This window comes from Phyllostomus discolor, chromosome 12 (assembly GCF_004126475.2).
Source record: "Phyllostomus discolor isolate MPI-MPIP mPhyDis1 chromosome 12, mPhyDis1.pri.v3, whole genome shotgun sequence".
NCBI lineage: Eukaryota > Metazoa > Chordata > Mammalia > Chiroptera > Phyllostomidae > Phyllostomus > Phyllostomus discolor.
Genome location: NC_040914.2, coordinates 61313569 through 61337917, shown reverse-complemented (window position 1 = coordinate 61337917; position 24349 = coordinate 61313569). Strand labels below are relative to the sequence as shown.

The 24349-nt window shown below is 48.4% G+C and overlaps 1 protein-coding gene and 1 non-coding gene across 2 annotated transcripts in view; one reads left to right on the top strand and one right to left on the bottom strand.

Moving 5' to 3' along the window:
- Positions 1-24349, bottom strand: part of CDH1 (cadherin 1) — a 74581-nt gene that overhangs the window by 28006 nt on the left and 22226 nt on the right. The gene's annotated exons all lie outside the window — the stretch shown is intronic.
- Positions 2924-3064, top strand: LOC114488461. Its single transcript, XR_003683778.1, has one exon. It is a non-coding gene; the product is annotated as a U4 spliceosomal RNA (small nuclear RNA).

Here is a 24349-nt window from a genome sequence, read left to right as displayed (position 1 = left end):
TCCCCAGGTGGCCCAAATCTGGGCAGTGAAAGTTGGGACAAGCATGATTGGACTTGCCAAGGGTGGCGGCCTGAAAAAATGAAAATGGGCTTTTCACATCACTTGATGCACGACATTTAACCTGCTTTGGGGCATCTCATCTTAATGGTGGCTAAGCCTCAATCAACCTTTGGGAAGTGACAGAAGAAGTGGAAGCATGGCCAACAGACAGCCCCAACCTGAATTTCTAGGTGCTCATTAAGGGTCATTATCTTGCCAGGCAACCTGATCCTCTGGGCTGATAAACCAGAAATTACAGGACAGACGGGGATCTCCAGTGCGGGGCGGGGCTCTGGGAATTCAAACCTGGGATTTCAAACCTGGCCAGGGCTGGCCAATGACTAGGAGCCATGGTGACCACTAACGCCAGGATGTAGGAGAGTAAACATGAATGGCAAACTGTTGACACTAAGGATCAGTACATGGATTTGGGTATATTTGGATATTTTCACAATAAAAAAGTTAAAGAAAGAAACAAACAAAAAGCCAGCCCTGGCTGGCGTGGCTTAAGCACAGTGGAATGAGCACAGTCCTGTGAACCAAAAGGTTGCTGGTTCAATTCATGCCAGGGCGCATGCCTGGGTTGTGGGTCAGGTCCCTCCCAGGCTGGGGGCAAGTGAGAAGCAACCAATAGATATTTCCCTCCCTATCTTTATCCCTCCCTCCCCATCTCTCTAAAAATAAATAAATAAGATCTATAGAATGTAAGAGAGGGAGGGGGGAAGGGAGGAGGGAGGAAAGAAGGAAAGAAAGAAGGAAGGAAAGAAGGAAGAGACTAAGTGTTTTTTAAGTCAGTGTGTCCTCCTTTCTTAAGCCTGTCACTTGGTCTAAAAATCAAATCCCAATGGTAAGAGCCAAGAACCCAATGGCCATCTCTTCATGGGAAAATCTTTTCACTGCAACAATATTATCATCATCATCAAAAACTACAATCGCAAGATGAAAAAAAAAATTAAAATGAAACTACAACCTCAGCCCTGGCTGGCATAGCTCAGTGGACTGAGCACGGGCTGCGAACCGAAGTGTCGCTGGTTCGATTCCCAGCCAGGGTACTACATTCCTGGGTTGCAGGCCATAACCCCCAGCAACTGCACATTGATCTTTCTCTTTCTCTTTCTCTTTCTCTTCCTCTCTCTCTCTCTCTCTCTCTCTCCCCCCTCTTTTCTCTCTCTAAAAATAAATAAAATCTTAAAAAAAAAAACAAAAAACTACAACCTCAACTAATAGCTTCAACTACTTTGATCTGACTAATTTCTAATATGTGCAGAAACACTGTAGTCAGCTCTATTCTAAGCACTTTACAAATATCAACCCCAAATCTCTCTGAGGTTGGCACTATCAGTATTCCCCTTTCCACCATGGGAAAATTGAGGCAGCTAGTAAGTAAGTGGCAGAGCTGGGATTAGAACCCCGGGGAGCCCGAGTGTTCAGGCTCCTAACCACTCTTTCTCCTGCCTCTCTCTACAAGCCAGAAGCCTTGCACTGATTTAACTTCCCCACCTCCCATCCCTTACGTGGACATCACTATCTGCATTTCCTTTGTCCTAAATTATGTGCTGGTGAGTTAAGGGGCTGAATTGTTTTCCCCACTGTGCCCTTATACAAAACAAGGATATGCTTTCCAGCAATAATAACATGGAATATTTAAAGAAAAAAACAAACATGAAAAAGACATTCCAGGACAGTATGGAATTCTCTGCACCAGGAGGTTAACAGTAATTTGGGTGGAAGGAAATGGGGGAGGAGTAGGAGGCAGTTTTCTTTTTGTTAAACATGTTTTCCTTACACATTTTGTATTATACTGTGCATCACAATTACAGCTCAGTTACTTTTTTAAATGACAAAAACAAAAGTGACTTTAAAAAGTTTCTTTAACACATCGGGATTTTGTGTATTATTCACCCTGCAAGCATCCCATTGTGTAGCTTATTTGGCAGAAGTAGAAGCTTTCACCAGAGGACCCTGGAAGAGATGGCTGAAGTTCAAGTACAAATTAAACCCGTGAAAAGCTGTGGGCCCTGGGGCAGCTTTGGGCACTCAGCAGCATTCTTTGCTTAGAATTGCTATCGTGCCACAGAGCAGCACAGTTTAAAGGATTCTTCTCCCACCCCAGCCCGGCCCCATAACTAGAATGTGAATGGGTAGGAACAAAACCGTCTGAAAAGCCTGTGTATGTTTTCAGATGTGGAGATTTCAGGATGGGGCCTGCTATCAAAGCCAGCAAACTGCAGCTGAGTTATTTGGTAACTGGTGGGATAACCCAGTCTTCTCTCAGAAGCGACCATCTGAGAGTGGTGTCCTCCCCACCGCCCACACAAAGGCGTGCATTACATGGATTGTTTCCCTCTCGTCAGAACGCATTTCCCACAGCTGGTACCAAAGAACACGGCATTTAGCTTTACTTCAAGGACCATCTGAACTGGAGCACACAGCCTCAGGAATACAAGTTCACACTAACAACTCAAGGGCTAGATTAGGGAGACTTCTGAGGCTCCTGGGGTGGGGGTCGGGTCACATTGCCATGGCGTACCCCCAAACCAAGGGCTTCGGTTTCTAACTTAAATAGTTAGGATAAAGACCAGAAGTTGAACTTGATGGACAAAAAGGAATCCTGGGAAGAGAGACATGTGTCACTTAGCTAGGCAGGGGTTTCTTTTTCACTGGCTGGGAACAGTGTGTCCAATTCCAACCACAAAGCCATAATTCTCCACAGTTACCACTACCTATAAAATTTCTTTCTAGGTTCCCTTTTCTTTGATGGCACCAGGTGGTTCCGGAACATCTTCCTTTGATGGGTGTCTATGAAATTAGTGAACATTACGGGTTTACTGAACACCCATGCTCAGCAGAAAATACAATTTTATGTTTAAAAAGTGGCAGGGGGAGCTTTGTGCAGTGAGAGTATGGTAGCCAATGAGGTTTATCCGAGGTACAGTTATTGCTAATTGAAAACTAAAAAGTGGGAGGGAAATCCTCCTATTTGTCCACCCTCAGGATGTTGAGGAGATTCAAGTTGCATCAGGAAGTCTATCTTTTTAGCCCCAGTAAGTCTCAAACATCTGTGTCTATTTGCTACAGGAGAACTATGAACAGAGCACAACCTAATGGCCTTACTGGATACAGCAGCCCTGGGCTGTAGGAATTTAGCAGCCCTAGCTTATAAACGAGGAAACGGAGGCTCACACCACCAACCAGTTGCAGAGCCTGTGGTCTGGTGCCACTATCAGGACTTAGTCACCAAGCAGACACTTCGTATTGATAAGCCATTTTGCAAGACAATTACTACTTGAGTGGACACCGGAAGTGAGCTCACACAAAAGAGCAAGACAAACGGAGAGCAGCTGCAGTAATGACAGCAAAGTTTCTGGTCTCCATCTTCCCCTTACACACGCTCACTCCCTCTCTCTCCTTGAATGAAGGCTGCTATCCCTTGGAATGAATTCCCGTTCCCAGCCTCAGAAAGCATTAATGACAGCCAGAAGCCAAGTGAAAGAGAAAGTAGTAAACTTCAGATTCAAGAATATTCTCCTCTAAGTCACCACGTTACATTAGCTAAAATGAGTCAAAAGTTTCTCAAAGCCCAAACATTTTTTCTGGGAAAGATAAGCAGCTTGGAAGATCATGTTGCATAAGCACAAGCCAGGCTTGCGACCACAAAGCCCGGGTGATGGGCTCCAGGGTTTGCCTGTGGCAGCCTCATCGGTCCATCTCCCTTGTTGACAGAGCAGCTCCCGGGGACTTCCCAGGGGTGGGAAGTGTACTCTCCCGAAACTTATTGAGGTTTTTCTCCCAGCCTCCCAACACGTCCTTGCCCAGAACAAATTTTAAGTGGTCTCTGTCTTCACTTAACTTGCACACAACTGACAGGTGTCATCAATGAAGGCTGCCTAGACTGGAAGCAAAGAGCAAAGTCCCCGTTGCTTTTGTTGCTTTTGTCGCCATGGGAACCGGTTGAGGTGGAGGCCAGGGCAGAATGTCAGTGCAGAGAGCAAACAGTGAGGGTACAGGTGAAGAAAAAATGAGCCTAGGCCCCTGGGAGGGGCAGTCCACAAGGACGAAGGGGTGATGCACCACACTTGGGTGTCCCCCTTTGTCTCGAGGTGACTCATGCGGTCGGGGTCACTCTGGCAGTGCGTGTTTGCCAGAAACCAGTCAGGTTTCTGCCTGGGCTCACGCTGCTTTCGTTCTTGAACAGCCAATACCATGGATGTTGATCAGAATCAGCCCAGTAATGAATGTCATTGGTGGCACTTGTGGGGTCGGTGAAAAGCCAGTGCAAATACTTTTATAAGTTTTACATTTAATGGGGTCACGCCAATTTGGATTCAAATCCCAGCTGTGCTTTTCACGCGCCACTGAAGGCGAGTGAGTTAGACCTCCCTCAGCGTCAGCTTCCCCATTCTTTGAGGGGTTGCTTCAAGGACTGTTTCAACGAGATATGTTTTTTAAGATTTTATTTATTTTTAGAGAGAGGGGAAGAGAGGGAGAAAGAGGGAGAGAACCATCAATGTGAAAGAGAAACATTGATCGGCTGCCCCTCTCATGTGCCCCATTTGGGGACTGAACCCGCAACCTGGGCACATGCCCTGACCCGGAATTAAACCAGCAACCTTTTGCTTTGTGGGTCCAACCAAGCTGCACCGGTCAACAAAATATTAACTGAACTCTTCCTACTCTTTGTCAGGCGTCATTCCAAGGCTGGGAAATACAGCAGTGTACACAGCACCATCCCTGCCGTCACGGAGCTGACATTCCAGTGGGCCTAGTCAAGCACCGCTCAGCTGCTGCTACCGTGAGCTGGGGTCCACCGCTAACGACCCTGGTGTGAACACATCAGGTACCGGTCCCCTGGCCTCCTGGGGCTGACATCCTCATGGAAGGAAAAGTAATGAGCACGGGGATCCCACAGGCCTGTGAGTGGTGAGGGCTCCTGCTCTCCCTGTCTAGAAGGGCGTGGCCTCCCCCTTCAGATCAAGGCCAGAAAACAAGTCGTTTTCCATCCCAGGCCCCTCTTGGACAGTTCAGAAATGGCCAGCCCCCAATGACAAAACCTTGCCTAGTTTGATCTCAGCATTCCTGCCTGGATGGGGCTCCAGTGGCTCAGCTGAGGCTGTTTCTCGGCTCAAATCTGAGACCAAGGGCTTAGCTTTAGTTCTCCAAGGTGGACGCTATCTGCCAAGGAACCTCACCTCGGTTTGTTCAAACAAGGGAAGAGGAGGAAGCGATGGAACTCCACTCTAACTGGGAGTTGGCTCTGGCCAGCTACAGAGGTTGGAGGGGGGCTTCTACCCTGTGACAGCAAGGAAAGCGCATTTGGTTTCATCGAAAAGGACAGAGAGAACAGGGAGGCCCTCTGGCTTCCACACTGAACTGGGGTGTTATTGTCCCAGCTCCTGGCTGCATGTCAGTACACAAACACGAGCCTGCCTGCCTCAACACAGAGAAGATCATTGATCATTCCCATGACCTGCAACCCAGGAAGCATTCTTGTGGCAAGGTTGTGCAACCCCAGGAACTGTTTGCTTATTGATTAAAAAGAAAAGGCTCCCTATTACACCACAACACCTGTCCACTTTTCCTTTCTGTGGCGTTTCCCAAGGCCAGGTAGGGCCCCATGTTCTGAAATTCCAAAGCAACTAAATGGCTCCTATTTCCAACTCCTGCTGACCTCAGAGGAGGGGCAGCTGATGGGCCTGGGGTCAGGGACCAGGTCCTAGGTCCTCGGAGAGTTAATTGCTCATTTGTGAGATAAAGCAGCTGGACCCATACACCCGTAAGATCATTTCCAACCCTAACCCTAACCCCGATGTGTGAGAGAAACATCGACAGGCTGCCTCTCGCATGCACCCTGAACAGGGACTGACCCGAGACCCGAGCATGTGCCCTGAATGCATCTTGAACCAGCGACCCTTCACCTTGCAGGATGACACCCAACCAACTGAGCCACACCAGTCAGGGCGCTGCTATACTTTTAAGGACCGTCTTCCCCAACTTTGTTCTTTCTTTACTATTTGCCCATTCATTAAACAACAACAACAACAACAATAAAAATCAACCTAGTTATTAGAATGGATAAAATATGGTATAGCTACTCAGCAATAAAAATGATAACTGCAAGAGTATAGATGAACCTTAAAAGCATTACGCTAAGTGAAAGAAAAAGACAAAAGACTACCCGTCCAGGAGACTGGAGTTAGTCTGGGGCAAGGCCCATTCCTGGGTAGGTTTTTAAAAGTGCATGACAGGCCCTGGCAGGGTACCTCAGTAGATTGGAGCACCGTGCTGATACACCAAGGCTGCGGGTTTGATTCCCACCTGGTCAGGGCACACACAAGAAATACAAGAATCAAGCACTGAACGCATAAACAAGTGGGACAACAAAGAAACTGATGTTTCTCTAGCCTTCTCAAATCAATAAGTTGAAAAAAAATTGTTGTAAGTGCACAAAAGAGCACATATTCCATTTATATGAAAACCAGGACAAAACAGGTCAGTTGTTGCCCGGAGCCAGGGGTGGGTGTGGGGCTTGGTTGCCAATAGACACCAGGGAACTTTGTGGGGTGATAAAAATGTTCTGAAACTGGATTGTGGGGACGATGGCCAGGCAGCTGAGCGTGTTTATAAAAATTATCTTACTGTACACTTACGGTGGGTAAATTGTGTGGTTTGTGAGTAACATCCCAGTGAACCTGTGATGAAAATAGTTACTAGGATCTTCTGTGAGGAGGACCCCATGAGTCAAAGTCCCATGGTTCAAAAACAACATGATCTGCCCTGGCTGGTGTGGCTCAGTGGATTGAGTGCTGGTCTATGAACCACAGGGTCACTAACTGATCCCCAGTCAGGGCACATGCCTGGGTTGAGGACCAGGTCCCCAGTCGGGGGCGTGCAAACCACTCATTGATGCTTCTCTCCCTCTCTTTCTCCTTCTCTTCCCCTCACTCTCAAAATAAAAATAAATAAAAATCTAAAAGACATGATCCATGCACCCAATAATGCCAGGGTCAGAGCTATGAAAAAGTGGAAAAGGAAAAGAGAAGCCATAAATATACATAATTAACAATAATTAGAAGAGTAAATAAATATCCAACATAATGATAGTCATTATGTGCAGGCATTGTGCTGAGCTCTTCACAAACACTGGCTCCTAAGCTGCTGTGAAGCAGGTGGGGTCCTTTAATCCCTTTGGTGCTGACGGGCCTGAGGCCCAGAAAGGCAGGCTGAACTCATTTGCTCAAGGTCACACAGCCAGTCTGTGAAGTAGGATTCACACCCAGAACCAACCAGCCTGTGCTGGTTTAACGGCTCTGCCTAGAGGCGGGAGAGAAGCTCCACAGGTAGAAACAAGAGATCGAGGAAAATCCGTGCTGGGCACAAAGGTAGTTTGCTTAACAGCACAGACTTAATTTTCTGGGGTGGGGGGAAGAAAAGGTGACCCAGATATAAATATGTGCCAATCTGGAGGGCAGCGTTTCCCAAGAGCTGGCTGATACAGAAATGTGCTATACTGGCTGTGGAAATAAAAAAAGATGTTGTGGAGTTAGAATTTTGGATCATTCAGTAACTGGGGATCAAAGCCTGGAAATCTCTTCTGCAATACAAAGAACTAATGAGAGGCTGGCACCTTTTCCAAATGTGGGTTTTGCTAGAAAACTTGGGCCCTCTGCCTCGGACGTGTGGCTCTCCTCACTCAGCCCAGAAGAACAGCTGGGAGCCCGAGCTTCAGAAGTCAGGCATTTCCCAGAGTCTCAGGGTCACATGCACTCGCAGATGACTCCAAAACAAGTGCTCGCTTGTCCCACAGAGCTTACCAGAAAGAGGGGGCTTTCTCTTCTTTAGTGGACGCTAGCAGCATTTCTCATTATCAAGAACAAATAAGCATTGATATGGAAGGCGGCTGCTTCCAAGAGTGTTTGCTAAATCTACTCAACTGATTCCAAAGGTAAATTGCTCAGCCCCCACAACCAACCCCGCATCCCACTGAGTCCCAGGAAAAAGCAGAAAAATATCAGACTGAGGTTTCTTACCCTCAAAATTCCAAGTAGATAAAAGCATGTTTTAAAAAATAAGAAAATTGCTCTGGCTGGTGTGGCTCAGTGGATGGAGCATCAGCCTGCGAACCAAAGGATCGCCGGTTAATTCCCAGTCAAAACACATGCCTGGGTTGTGGCCAGGTCCCCAGTTGGGGAAGCACAAGAGGCAACCACACATCAATGTTTCTCTCCCTCCCTTTCTCCCTTCCTTCTCCTCTCTTTAAAAAAAATAAAAATAAAGTCTTTTTAAAAAAGGAAAAACGTAATTTATAAAAAGAAAATGACATGAAGACCAACCCACAATTCCAGGCACAGACTTCGGCACCCACTGGGCTGCAGCCACCAGCCACAAGGCTAGCTCCTGCAAGATGCCACGGCGCAGGCGGCTGCCGCCACCACGGGGCCCTGTGGAACCTGTCCCAGCAGTGGTTCCCAAACTCAGTTTTCTTGGCTGCCGCTCTTACAAGGCTCTGGTCCTGTGGATGAAGAGGGGGCCGCATACTCAACCTGACAAGGTCAGGGGAGGCCTGCACGGAGGGCCCTACAAACTCAGAGACTGAAAGGAAACGCATAGGTCTGTCTGAAACGAAAACTTCCTGACTCAAAGCTAGTCAAGGAGGGTGGTGACGTCCCAGGCCAGTTTCTTCCTTGACAAAAGTTGAGCCAGTCTTTTTGCAGAACAAACCTTTGGAGTATCAGAGTAACTTCCTTTTTCCAGACCCCTCAGGGCACAATCCCTGCACCACAGCAGGAGACTGCAGAGCCCCTCCTTGTTGTTGTCCCGTTCATTGTTAACTGTGAACTACCCTGCACCCACCTAAGTAAAAGAAGTAGGTGTCTCATCCTTTTACTTTTTATCTAATCTCAGACGTCCCCTCCTGCTTCCCCTTCACTTTCTCCCGCCTCCCTAATCCTTCACCAACTACAGCTGCTTTGACTGTGATGTGTGAAATAAGGTGCTAACCCACCATTCCCCAGAGCATTTTCTCAACCCATTGAGGTTTTGCGTCCCAGCAATCAACATCGGTTTGGCTCCAATAAACTCATAAAAATTCTCACAGGTTTGGACGTTACCTGGCCTCTTCCCGCCTCCAGTGTGATCACAAACCAGAAGCGTGCACACAGGCGGAATGCACACGGCTATTCACTAAGGCAGTAAGTAGCCAAACATGGGAGACAAACCAAGCGCCCATCAACAGGATTAGCTGAATAAACTACGGAATTTCCCCACCATGGAATGCTGTGTGGCTATAAAACAAAGAAGAAGGCTTTTTATACGCTGCTGCGGAATGAACCCAGGGTTAGGGGATGAAAGCAGGGTGCAGAGCAGCGCAGGGGGCTAAGAATGTATGCCCATATTTGCTTACATTTGCATACAGAAAGGTTGATTTTTTTTTTTTACCCATGTGAACATTATATTTATTCACAAATTTTAAAAAATTGTAAGGGACCATATGTAAATGGCTTATGACTTACTCCACAGGAAAAAATGTTTAGTTTTTCACAAACGCTCAGGATTTGTCCCAGGGGACCACAACCCCTCTGAAAATCTCAGCAACCCAGGATGCAGCCGACCATACAGAGGGATCACGTGGGTGCTGGGGTAGAAGAGAGGATGACTCACATGTGACAGGAGAAGAAAGGGGTGTTGCGGCGTAGGCTGGGGGGGGGGGGGGGGCTGGAGACTGCTGTCAGCTGGTCTAGTAAGAAGGCTAGAGGCCAAATCAGGTGACCAGATTCTCTCAGGGGTTTTCCAGGAGGCGAGGGCTTGGACTGGTCCCTTTCATTCATTCTGGGTTAGTTTTCTCATCTGTGACACAGAGGCCGAACTGTCAACAAAAATGTGGGGATCGCAGGCCTCCTTGGCAAGTAGAACCAGCGCGGCTTTCTGAGGGCGCCCTGACCGTGCTGCCCACGTATCTTACAGGCCTCCATCCTTCCATCTGCCGAAGCCCATGTCTAGGGCCTCCTCCCACAGATGGACTCACACACGTGCCCGAGGACACACGTGCACAAGGACAGACGCACAGAGAGTCACCGCAGGCTCGTTTATGGTGGCAAAAAATAGGAAACTGGGAAAATACTAAGTGGGCGCTCACTCGATAGGGAAAAATGCAGAAACTAAACAATGAGGTGGCTGTTAAAAAGAGTCAAATGACTCTGATACATTTAATTTTTAAAAGAATCAAATCTATACGTAATAATATTGGAGGAACTTGCCTTTCTTTAAAGAAAGCAGAAAAGCAAAATGGGGCAGAGAATGCACTTAGAATCCAGAATGTGCTTCAGGATCCAGAAGCTGGTAGCACGGGTTGTTGCCGCTGACAGCGGGAGGAGGAGGAGGAGAAGGAGGGAGGAAGACCTGCCTTTCTATTCTTTTCTGCCATTTGCATTGGTTCATGTTTGCTTCCTTATCTTTACATATCGACAGTCTTCTTTAACAGGAGGGTTGAACCCGAGGAGGGCTAGGGCTGTGCTGACTAACCTGAAGGGGCAAACCCTGAGAGCGGGCTCCCAAAGCCCCTGCCTGATGCAGACCTCAGCCGCAGTATCAGAAACAAGACACTCAGACACGGGGAGGCTCCGTGGTCTCGGCCTGTCCAGTTCTATTTGTGGTTGGCTAAGTGCGTCCTCAGGGTTACAAGCGAATGATGGAAATGACGAATGCTGTTCCTTCGCAAGGGTCACACTTTAAGAGGAACATTGACCCATGGAACTGCTCCAGAGACAGAGGGGCAAGGACGATTGAGTTGCCCTCTGCAGAGCGAGGGGCAGACTGGAGAAGAGACAGGCTAGGAGGAGTTTACTCCTCAAGAAGGCTGACTCCTAGAAGGGTCGGTGACAATGGCATCAGAGGGCAAGATATGGGTCGGCGAAAAGAATAGAAACAGCAGGACCACCCAAGGAAAGAAGGAAATGTCTTCTGCTCAGAGCTGACCCCACACAGAACCCGGCTGGCTGCCGGCCAGCCTCCCGAATGGCCCTCACGGCAGCTCTGATGGCGTCATCAGGGGTGGCTTCCCTACGGCACTGAGGTTCAGTGGGGGAGCCTGCAGTCCAGGTAAACCTAGGTTTTCATGTGCCGCTGACTACCTGCATGACTGCAGGAAATTTAACCCCCTGTCAATTCCCCCTTCTCACAATCTCTCAGTTCTCAGTTTCCCCTTTCCTACAATAGAGGAAGATAAGCATTTGTATAAGGCTGGTGCTCAGCCTTGACAAGTGGTTAACCTGCCTTTGCTACTATTTTTTTGTCCTAGTATAGATTTGCAGAACTGGAAACTTCTGCAGCTGCCTGAGGCCACCCTGCAGGAGAGGCAGAGCCCTGCAGGGCCCCCTCCACAAACTCAAGTCCTATCAGTGCCTCATCCACCCTCCCCTTCAGCCACACACCTCCGTGATCTGCCACTTCTACTTTTGGGTGCGGTGCCCTAGACGAAAGGCAAACTCAGGACTTGGAGAAGTCAGTTCTCTTCCCCCACTCCTGGTCAAAGTTTTACTACCGTCTCGGACCATCTGGAAGCCCCTTCTGCAGCCATTTAAAGAAGTTTCCCACGTTATGGTTCTGCTTTACCACGCTCTTGCCTGCCCACCCTCCTGCCCCCGAGGACTGAGCTCTGAACTGAGCCAAGGTCTGGGTCTGTGAACAGGAAGGCGAGGCCCCTGGAATTATGAGTAAAGGTGTGGATACCTTTAAGACCTTCTCGAAGAGGTCTGAGACCCCAGAAGGAGAGCTCTGGACCAGAGGCACACTCACGGCTTCACCTGGCGTTGTGGGTGTTGGGAGGGAGGACAGACAATGAAGGGGCTTGGGCAAGGCCACAATGACTGGGTGTTTCTGAGGCCTCGCTAGCAGGGGCCCCTGAGCACCAGCAGAGAAGTAACTCCAAGCCTCCTGCCGTGTTGTGAATAAAAACAAAGCACCAGTCGGGGGTAGGGTGGGGTGGGAGAAGAACACAGAGACAGGCCAAGAAGAGCCCCCCCCCCCCATAGACCCAACTCATCTCTGGATGCCTGGACCATTGCAGTAGCCTAAGTCTTCCCAATTCTGGCCCAGACCCCTACAGGCTCTTCTCTACAACAGACCCAGTGAACCCACCACAGCCATGGTCAGGTACTAACGTGCCTCTGTTCATAGCCCTCCCGCGATCCCTGTTTCTCTCGCAATAAAAACACAACTCCCCGGTGGTCAGGCCCCAGCTGCTTCTCTGACTTGACATAGAAAACCCTTGCCTCATTCCCTCTCCACTAGCCAGTATGCAGTATTTGCTCTTCCCTCTGCCCGAATGACCTCACTCTTCACCAGATGACTCCTGCCCCTGCTTTCCTTCAAAGGTCACCTTTCCTGCGGGCTCTGAACACTGTTTTCAAATAGCAACCCGCTGTCTCTAGCACTCCATCCTCATTCTTCTTCCCGGCTTCATGTTTTCTCTACAGCACTCAGCACATTATACACTTACTGTGCCTATTTACTTATTATAACCTGCTGTCCTTCAAGCAGAACTAAGTCCCATGGTGGCAGGAGCTTTGCTAAATGTTGTGGTCATTACTGTAACTGCAGCACCTTTACTACCACAGTGCTGAGCATTTAACCAGTCCTCAATGACTATCTGTGAATGAATACACAGTGCCCTTGTCTCCACCACACATGTCCAGATCCCAAGGAGGCCCCGGGGGCCCCAGAGCAAAGAACAGGTCCTACATGTGAACCCTGCAGATGAGAGCGGGGCACACTGTCCAGAGGCCATGGTGGGGCCTGCAAATGGATGAGAACTGGGGGCTTGGGAATCCCCGATTTAGACCCTCCAAGCATGCTCATGAGCCCACACGTGGGCTAGAGCTGCTTTAGTCATCCGAATGACCTCTTGCCTGTGGTCACCAGCAAGCGATCTAGTGTCAGCCTAGTGGGAAGCACCTTAAGAGCCTCCATGTAATCCCCACAGCAACCCTGGGAGGGAGGAAGTTAAAGCCCCATCTTACAAGTGACTAAACCAAGACTCACGGAGGTGAAGTGACTTGCCCAAGGTCACACACTTAGCAGAGCTGGGAACCGAACTCAAGCCAGCCTGACCCCAAAGCCGGAACCTCCACTTTGCCCAGGTGCCCTGTCAGCACCTATCCCCTCTCCGCCTTTTTCCTCCCTGAACACAGTCGCCTAATGGGAGTGTCGGGTTCCAGGTGAGAAGGCGCTGGGGCCTCTCATCAAAGCCCTTGCTGTAGGTGGAAGGCTAAGGTGCTGATGGGGCAGGCAGTGTGTTGACATCTGATAAGGTGGGTGTAGACAGGTCTTCGGGGGGGATTTCGACAGCACAGGGACTGGCTCTGAGAGCTGTAAATAAAGTTGGCTCAACACCTTGGCTGGTAATGGGGCTCACTGACCTGGCAAAACCTGATGGGCCACCTGGCCATCCCCAAAGGCCTTCATTTGCTTAAAGAAGAGCGCAACCTTTGAGTGTTAATTTCCAGAGAACCTCCTGCCTTTGAACATCAAGGGGGCAGGCCAAGGGAGCCAGGAAGAGGTGAAAGAACCTCCCAACCTTAATCAATTCCACGGAGAACCATGCATTAAGTAAACCCTGCAAGACAAGGAAAACGCATGCCACAGATGCCAGCTTTAAACACTTTTCATTCTTAATGCGCCGTTTCTGCTGACTGGGCAGGGGATCAGACCAGTCGGGCTACAGCTTTCTCTTTTAAACACCCTTTTAAGCCATTAGCTTAGGCTCGTCTCGAAAGCCTCCCTGCCTACCTCTGAATTACACAATACATCAAACTTATTTCGGGTGTCCATTTTCTTCGGCAGGTAGGTGGCTCTGGGTTCCCAGAACCCCTGTGGTTTATGGGAAGCCTGCGAACCAAGGTTCTCTGGAGGGCAGGGCCCTGAGAACCACCCTTCAGTCTGAGGTTGTTTACGAAAAGCTCGGCAGGAGCTCTGCTAGCTACAGCAGGAAATAATTCACTAATAATCTTATTTTTCCCCCACTGCATTTTTGAAACTTGAGATATAATTCACATAACATAAAATTCACCAATTCAAAGTGTACAACATTAGTGGGCTTTAGTTATTCCCTATGTTGTACGACCAGCATCACTCTCTAATTCCAGAACATTCCATCACCCGCCCCCCAAAAATGTACCCATCAGCAGTTGACCCAGTTCCTCTCCTCTGTCCCCAGCCCCTGGCAACCACCCACCTGCGTTCTGTCCCCATGGATTTGCCTGTTCTGTACACATTTCGTACAAAGTACAAACGTAACCGTTTGTGTCTGGCTTCTCTCACTTAGCAGGTTTCATGTTCATCCACGTTGTAGCCATTATTAGCATGAAATCAAAGTCCACTCCTTTTTATAGCTGAATGATATTCAGTTGTACGTATATACGACATTATCAGTTGATGATAAACACTTGGGTTCATTTCACTTTTTGGCTTCTCCAAACAGTGCTATGACAACCGTGGACAAGCGTTTGTGTGGACACGTGCTCTGAACCCCCTGGGTACACGCCTGGAGTGGAATCGCTGGGCTGCACGGCAACCGCGGCAGCTTTCTGGGGCACTGTCAGCCCGTTTCCTGCAGCGGCTGCGCGGCTGCACATCCTCAGCACAACGTAAGAAGGTTCTCATTCCTCCACACCCTTGCCAACATTTGTCATTTTCTCTGTTTTTAAATTGCAGCCACCCCAGTGAGTGTGAAATGTTATCTGATTATGGCTTTGTTAATGAGCTTTTAAGGAAACATGTCACCTCCCCTAGAACATCACCACCTCATAAACACTGCTTTGAAGGCAACCCTGGCTAAGGCCTTGCAGGGGTGGGGGGGGATAATAATAACAACAATAATTAATAATAATAAATGGCACCCTGGCTGGTGTAGCTCAGTGTATTGACAGCTGGCCTGCGAACCCCAGAGGTCGCTGGTTTGATTCCCAGGTGAGGCACATGCCTGGGCTGCAGGCCAGGTCCCCAGTCGGAGATGTGTGAGAGGCACCTGATCAATGTTTCTCTTGCACATTGATGTTTCTCTCTCTCTCTTTCTCCCTCCCTTCCCCTCTCTCTCAAACTAACTAAATATATAAATATTTTAATAATAATAATAATAATAATGGCAACAACTACTGACACTTTCTATAGCACATACTATGTGCCAGTGCCAGGCTCATTAAATAAATATTAGGCATTCAATATTTACAATAGCTATAAAGTGTTACTATCATCTCTGTTGACAGGTGAAAAAACTGAGGCACAGAGGGGTTGAGTAACTTGCACAAGGTCACAAAGAATATGTTACTAGAATTAGAATTAATTCTAATTAAAACTAGAATTAGAGTTCTTGGCCACTGTGCTTTCGTGGATGGCTTCCGGGAACACAAAGTCTGCTGAGAAAGCCTGGAGGGAGCACAGAGGGCACAAGGCCGATGTACCTGAATACCACCCCGCACTAGCTTAAGATGCAAGTACACTGACATCACATGTTTTTCTTTTCAAAAGAGCCATCTTAATGCAAAGCTCATGTAATGCAACGTCCATGTGAATTACAGACAAATGACCCATCTGCTTGATTCGGAATCAAGGGCATTTTTTGGGGGGGAAGATACTGAGTCTGAAGATAGCATGCGAAGAAATGAAGTGGCTGTGTTAGGAAAAGAGGGAAGACGATACAAGTAAGAAGACAATGCAATAATAAGCATACAGCTTCTGGGCCCTTCCCTGGAGACTCTGATTCAGTGGGTGGGGCCCACTGAAAATCTGGATTTTCTTTCAGGTTCCTCTGGTGATTCTGTTGCACAGCAAAACCGAGAATCCGCTGCAACAGGACACAGAAGTGCATCTTTCTGACTCAGCACACAGGGCGCCTCACTTCTCACGTCTCATGACTCCACAGCTGGTGCTGGCACAGCTGGTTCCGTCGGCAGGCTCCTTCTGCCTTCTCCAGCTCCTAGAGGCTGCCCGTATGCCTTGGCTAGCGGTCCCTTCCTCTATCTTCAAGGCCATTGACACAGCATCTCCTCCCTGATCCCTACTTCTGTCATTACCTCTCCATCTCTGACCCTCCTGCCTCCCTCTTTGCCTCAGAAGGATCCTTGTGATTATAATGAGGCCCACCAGGATAATCCAGGAAAATCTTCCCATCTCAAGACTTTAACTTACATCAGCAAAGTCTCTTTTACCATGTAAGGTAACACATTCACAGGATCCAGGGACTAGGACATGACCACCTTTCAGTGGCCTTAGTTAGCCTACCAGACAATGCCTTGTGCCTTGCAGTTCACCTGCACCCACACCTTTGTATACAAACGTAAAGGAACCTATTTCAAGTGTCATGTGTTTTCCTGATTGGGCGAACCATCCTTGTCACTTATTTAGGGGGAACTCACTATACAGCTGATTGCTGTCTAACCCCTGTACTGTACCCAGCACCACATTCTTACCAGGGCTATAAACACAGGAGGTGGAACCACATGGTGGTGACAGGTGGCAACTCCAAAGTCAGACACGCCTGGATTGAGGTTTCAGCTCTACCACTCAGAACTCCAGGAGAAGGTAAGCCATTTGCCCTTGCCCCCCAGCCTTACTTTCCTCATCTATAAAGTGGGTCTAATGGCAATCTCTAAATCAGAGAACTCAAGCGAGGACTGAATGAGAAAGTGCATGACCCAAAGGGACCCGCACGCTAGCCTGTCGGACTCAGAGGTGACACCCAGTGAGCGCACCGGGCAGCGGCGAGCACCGAACTCTTAGTGTGCGCCAGGCCCCATGCTGAGCACCTAATCGGTTGCTCATATTCCAGGAATGATGATAGTCATTATTCAGAAGAATATACAAACTGTGCTCATTACCCGCTACCATATTAAAAACCTGAAACAGGACTATTTGGGGACTTTTTAATGACTTTCACATTAAATTTCCCCCTTTTGGGGGTGCCTGTGGCAGATGGGTGAAAAGTACAAAGGGCAACATTTGACTAAAGCTAAACACCCAAGTATGAGTGAGTGCTCCGGGAATTGCTTCTACCTGAGCTTACGCCATCTTGACCTAGAGGTCTAATTTCAGGGTCTGTGAAATCATAACCTTTTGTTCCTCTTGAGAGCAACATGCTGACACCATCAGCTCTTTACCTGGGAAGCTTCAGATCTAGAAATTCCAGCTCTGCTTTATTACAGGGGAGGGAAATAGAAAGTCTTTTTTTAATTACAAACTTGAATTCCAAGTGTGGCTAGTGTGCTTATGGACACATACGCGTGGCTTATGTGAAATTCATGTTCTTAGTTAGAGACACAAAAACAGAAACTTACAAACCCCTCCTAGCACCCAACAGATAACTTCAAGTTCTAGCCCCAAAGCAGAACAAAAGAGGCCAGCAGACTGTGGCTACAAGGAAAGAATGCCCCCTTTTCTTCTCACATTCCTCCCTGGGTACACAGAGGCCACTGTGATCAGGGGAGCCAACATTGTAAATGGTATGCATGTAAGAGTCTATAATAAATAAAGGACATTCTTGGGATAGTTGGGGAGATGTGAATACGGAGTAGATGTTAGATGACATTGTAAATTTTCTAAGTTGTGATAACAGTTATTATGGTTCAAAAGGAAAACGTCCTTGCTCTTGGGAGATGCCAGCTCAAGTATTTAGTGGCAGAACGTCTGCGACCTGCTTTCCGATGGCTCCCAAAGCGCATGCGCACACAGAAAGGGAGCGTATGACCGCGATGGCTGTAGAACGAGGGTCTTCAGGTGTTCGCCGTACAATCGCTCAACGTTCACGTGCTTTTTAAAGTTTCCCATAATTAAATGTTTTGGCGGTGGGAGGAAGATTCTATCATAAGATCTGACCTATTAAGAACTAAACGAATGAATCAACCATGTATTTATTCATGAGGCAGAAGTAACAAACCGAAGCACCCCACTTCGGGCACGCCGCGAGAAGTCAGAAGGCCGCAGGAAAAGAGGAGACTGTGTAATGAGGTGGAGTGACTCCATGAAAGAAGCCATAGGCGCGAGTCTGCAGGAGCTGAGCGGGCCTGCTGAAGACCGACGTTGTGGACATCACTCGTTCGTTAGGTCCCCAGGAGCCGGAGCCCATGCAAGGGCAGGTAGCACACAGAGTGAGGAAGGATATCCTGCTAGTATGCACTGGCACAGCTGTACCAGGGGTTGAAACATTCCAAGTCCCCTGGCCAGTTGGTGAGCAGACCCCGCCCCAAGCCTCCTGAGGGCTTGGCCCACGCCCACCCTCCAGCAGCCGGGCAGGAGCCCAGCATCTGTTTGAGCAGTAAATGCCAGGCGTGCACTTTGCTTGTACGTGGTCCATGCTGTACTGGCCTTCCTTAAATGTTTTAAAACATCACTCCTGACCCTCCTTAACTATTAGCCATTCACCACAGACCATTCCTTCTAGTTAGGGAGGTTCCAGAGTCTCTCCTCTTGGCCCACTCTGTCAGCCTAACTTGCTTCCTGTGAAGGAGGCAGGGGAGACCCCTGGACACAGAGGTTAAGGCTGACCTGAGCTAAAATCCCAGCTCTCCCTGGCCCCGCCTGTGCCTTTACTGCAAAACAGACTAGCACAGTTGGTCCTTCCACAATGCTTGCTTCGAAAATGAAACTTTGTTCCAACATGAATGATTTATTAGGGAACAGTTTGAGCATAGCTCCACTGTCAAGTTGACTCATGTGTTATGGTTTTGTCTGTGAGAAACACTGGGTGAACGCAGGAAAGTTTTCTCAGCTGAAGCACCGGAATGCACAACACATCCACACCCAGCCACACCTGGCGTTGCCACTTCTATCTGATTCCAGATCATCTTCCTTCCACCACTCACAAGATGCCTCCCTACTGAGACCTGCTTCCCCAAGCAAACTTCTTTTTCCCCCCTTTCCCTTCCCCTCTCCAACTTCTTTTTTTATGCATCACGGTGTTTGAGTGCTGTTCCCCTAGCCATTTCCACATAAGCCTTGTGGTTTTTCTTAGCGGGGTTTTAGGAAGGCCTTTGTCACATTACCGCGGAAATGACTGGACTCCCTGCCTCGCCGAGTGTGGTGAGGAAGAGAGAACACACACGTACCGGGAGAGGCCAGTGCAGTGTCGGGCACACTGTCAGTGCGCGGCAAGTGTTGGCTCTCACATTAAAAGCAGACAGAGCCTGGTCATAAAAGACACTCATTGAACATTTACTGAACATTTACTACTTGAAAGGTCTATGGCTTATTAATCTTAGTGGACTAATTAAAGAGATTTAACCTTTCCTCCCAAGAGGTCAGGAGGGACAGCAATTGTCAAAACTGTAAATTAGACATGAGGCCTCAGAGCTCTAATGGAGCCCTGCCCTTCCAGGCCTGGCTCGAGGAGCCTGAGAGTCACGAGAGGCAGTGAGTGACCCTGTCTATGAGAACTTGAGGACGTAAACAGTCTTCATCACGGGGCAATATGGGGTCAGTCTGGAGATTACCACAAGTACCATGGACTCCGAGTCCTTAATTCAGGACCACAGTATAGTATAAGAAGTTAGTAAGAGCCCAGGTGAGAGGTCGTATGACCTCAGTTCAAACCCCAGGTTCACCACTCAGCAATGACACCACCCCAGGCGCCATGCTTCCCCTTCTCCTGCGTCACTTTCTCACCTGTAGAACAGAGACTGTGCTGGGTCCTACTTCCTAAGGGGATGCAATGATTAATCAGGTTAATGGATGGAGAAAGTCCCTCAGCACAGGGTCAGACACAGAAGGAAAGTCTGGTGAGTGATAGCTGCTATTGCTGGGACAGAAAAAATCGGATGCTACCAGAAACAGAGCTGGAGCAGGAAACCGTCCATGCGCACAGCGGCGGCAAAGGGAAGTCGGATTTCTCTGGAAGTGAAAGACAGGATGCTGTGGGCAGGAGCTAATTTTCATCAACCATCTACCCCAAGTCCTTTCCGACAGAGCCCACGCTTAGCTAAGCCATGTTCATTGAACACACTTAATTCTGGTCTCCTGCACATCATTTCCAAAAGAAATAGAGAGAGCCACTTCTAGCTGAGGGCAAAGATCTCCCTGAAAAACCGGAAGGATGAGTCAGCCGGACAGACTGGTTCGAATCACTTCATCTGGGTGGATGCTGATGCAGGGGTGTTTATCTGTCTTTCAGGAGAGGTCGGCTTCAGGAGAGAGACAAGATCTGGTCTCTGCCTTGCCCTCCAGTGTCGTTCCCCACTGTACCCCTCGCTGCCTCCCTGCCCTGGCCACGCTGTCTCCTCCAGCACACTGCATCTTTTCCTGACTCGGGCCCTTGGTCCTTGCCATTTCCTCTGCTTAGGATCCTTTTCCTCCATTTCTTTTCACAGCATCCTCCTTCCCGGCTCTACACACAGCACACGTGTCCTCCTAAGCACTTACCTGACCCGTCCCTAGCTGGAGTGGACCTCTTCCCCACCCCGGTTCCTCCCTACCCCATTTCTCTGCTTTATTTCCTTCATAAAAGGTACCACTCCCTGAAATCCTGTGTACTTACATGTTAATGTCTACTTAGACACTAGAACTGCAGCTCCCTGAAGGCACAGATAGGGCTGGTGTGTGGCCCTGTCTTCAAAGGCAGGCCCTGAATAAACGTAGATTAATGGATGCCCACCTGGAGGCGGATGTGAAGTTATCCATCCGTCCATAAGTAGTCCTCAAGGGCCTCTTAAATGCCTGGTGGGAGAGGAGAGAGACCCAAGTCCTTACCTCTGAGGTCCTTCTAGTCCCTGGGGGAGGGTGTGTCAGAGAGGGCCTGGGAAGCAGGCTTGAGCCGGGGCGGTGACACTTTGAGGATGGAAGACAGAGCTCCCTGGAGCACACACACAGGGCGGTGGTGAGTGAGGCTCTCGGGCCGGCAGGCAGAAAGCTCGACTCTCAAGGCCAGAGAAAAGGCCCGACCAAGCCGCCCCCAGAGCCCTTCCAACTCTGCAGTCATGGCTCTCAGGCAAAGGTGAAGAAAACGTTAACAGTGGCCCAGACTGGACACAGAACTGACTGGGAGGAAAGAGGAACTACTCCCTGAAAAAGCCACTCGCACAAAAGGCCTCTTGGCGAAAATCGGGAAGCAGACAACAGATGTTAAGTAGGTACAGCTTAGCAAGATCCTGGTTCTGAACTATACACCCACACATGAAAAAAACTAAACCACCAGCAGGTAAGGGGTGCAGTGGCAAGTTCAGGTGTGCACCGTTACACAAGAAGGACGCTGATGAGGGTGAAAGTGAAGCAGCGACCTGAATGAAGTTAAGGAACAGAGCCGTGAGGATACCCATGGGAGGGGTGTCCCAGGCTCAGGGAACAGCAGGCACCATGGCCCTGAGGCGGCAGCGAGCTGGGGAATGATGTGCATTGGTAAAGCTGCCATTACATATTATTGCTACAATATGCATTTATATTACAAGCCACCAGATACAGTCACAGGCACCTTCCTTCTAGGAGGATATACACCCAACATGTTTCCCCACAGTGAGATCTAGGTAGGATCTATTAGTTTTATAGTAAAGAAAACTACAAATGCGGAGTCTGAGGCATAAGAGGCGTGGCCAGAACTGCAGGAGGTCAAAGATCCCCTGGAGCAGCTGGGTTCCCCACGAAAGTACCGATTTATGCTTAACACACAGAAACTCCATCATGCAACTACTCTGTTTTGACTGGTAGGAAGTTCAAATTTGTGGTCTGCTTTCAGCAGGAACCTAGGCTTTGTGGCATTTAGCCACTCAACCCTCTTCCGGTCCTCATCTTTTAGCTTGCGTTTCCCTTTGCCCATATCCCTATCTCTGTCTGAGATACAGACGTTATGTATCTCAGTAAGTCACGCCTTCAAGTTCTTCACTGGAGTGAGGTAGGAATGAACAAAGTGAAGAAACAGACCAATAAAGACAAGAGGTTCTTAATGAAGTCTTTTTTTTTCTTTTAAGATTTTATTTATTTATTTTCGGGGAAGAGAGGGAGAAAGAGAGGGAAAGAAACAACCATGTGCAAGCGATACATTAATGGGCTGCCTCTTGCGTGTGCCCTGACTGGGAATCGAAATAGCGACCTTTCAGTTCGCAGGCCGGCGGCACTCAATCCACTGAGCCACACCAGCCAGGGCTGAAGTCTTGAAAAAGGACTATCATTATAGGAAGCCTTAGCACCATGGGAAAGAAAATGCTCATTTCTGGAGGATCCTGACCTTCCCATTACTAGAACATCACTGTCTCCAATGGAGTAGGGATGGTCCAGTTCGGCAGGTTCTATCATGAAGAATCAAATGCCCTTAAGACCTAAGTGGCAGATCTTCATGTCATGGTGGACCATAAGCTAATTGAAACTCTCTGGGCCTCAATTAACTCATCTAAGAATGGGGTCAAGAACCTACTACCCCCAGAGTGATGGTTGGAATTATACGTTCCTGTCCAAATGCTCAGGGCAACGCTCAGCGTGTAATAAGGGCTGTTTCAGTGTTAACAGTGACAGCTGGCATGTTTTACAAGGATCGGGAAAAGTAGGAACTGTTACTGTCTGCGTGCCCAGCGAATGCCTGACATTCTGTATCGTTCATCTCACTGAATTTCCCCAGTAACCGTGTGAAGCAGGTACTACTAATCTGATTTTACAGAGGAAAAAGTTACCCAGAAGACAGGATGCCTCAAGCGAAACCCAGTGCTGGCCCCTGAGTGCTTGGACAACTTAATCAGGTTATCTCAAAAGGAAGGATGCTGCATGTCCCGGCAGTTAGATGCAAATTGCAAATCCTTGCCCTGCCACTAGGTAGCCAAGGGGTCCCCCTGAGCCTCAGTCTTCCCATTTATAAAATGGAAATCATTATAATGGGGTTGCTGTGAAAACTAAGTAAGTTCACATATGTAAAACCAAGTGCATGTCAGTAACTGAAAGGTTCTTGATAATGGCCATTAATTATTTGGCACTTATACTGAGGAGGATTAGCTGAGAACAAGCACAAGATGTAGGGAGAAAACAGATCCAATTGCAACAGGGAACTTTCTGATGAGAGAAAAACAAATCTCTAAAAAGTGTTAAATATCTGAAAGTCGTGGCATGTACAGAAATACTTAAAAAAAAAAAAAGAAAAAAAAGGAGATAAATCACCTGTCTTGGGACATACCTGTTCAATAACAGACAAAATCCTCAGGTTCATGATTAACTGCCCTCTCTAATTTCAGGACTGCATTCAGAGTGAAATCTCTGAAATACCTTACACATTTGCTGGATCTGTTACCAAACTCTAGATGGATTAATCATAAACCAAACCTTTCCTCCCCACCCGCCACCAAAAAATAAACAAAAAACAGAAAAGTAACTTGACTCCTTGTCCACAGCCAGGAAAAGTCCCTGAAATTCTTACTTGGCCCAACCTAAAGCTCAAACGGCAGCTGCCTTACTCCATGCTCAGCTACAGTTTCACGCTGGCTTCTCCAGAACAGCGGTAGGGCTTGGCCACATTTTAATATTGGACTGGGCAGCTCAAATTAGGGAATTGTGTTTGCAGGCTCATAAATGCCACCTCAGACCAAAACCAGTAAGTTAACTTGTCAAATCCTCTACTAGTTGGAATTATCTGAGTTGCCCTCCCTGCTCTAGCAGCCTGGATGGCTGAGGGTCTTGGATGCAGCAGGTGCCTAAAGACTGTCTGAATTAAAGAATGAATGACTGGTGGAAGGAGAGGGGAGGGAGGGAAGAAGCAATGAGGAAGGAAGGAAGGAAGGAAGGAAGGAAGGAAGGAAGGAAGGAAGGAAGGAAGGGGGGGAAGGAAGAATGAGCCTCTTGGTCATCCCAGCTCCTCTGTGAACACACTGGAACTCTTCCTCCACCAGAGTTTCCACCATTTGTCACCTATCTTGAGGAATTTGCAGCCCTCAACTTAATTTCCCTTCACCTCTGAATTGAGGGAGACTGAGGCTGGTTCCCAGATTGGTGGGAACCAGTCCTCCTGCACACAGCCAAGCCTTGAACGCCTCTTGCAGAACGGGAGGGAGGGGGTGTGAGGTGGGGGACTTGAATGCCTCAAAGTCTGAGGAAAGTTGTGGACCCTCTGAACTCAAAAAAGGCTTGCATGTGCACATGCTTACACATTCACAGTATTTTAACTTTGGGCGTGTTCATAAATCACTCACCCAATCAAGAATCTCCTGGCTGGTGCAGCTCAGTGGATTGAGTGCCAGCCTGTGAACCAAAGCATTGCTGGTTTGATTCCCAGCCAGGGCACATGCCTGGGTTGTGGGCCAGGTCCCCAGTGGGGCATGCACAATAGGCAACCACACATGGATGTTTCTCTCCATCTCTTTCT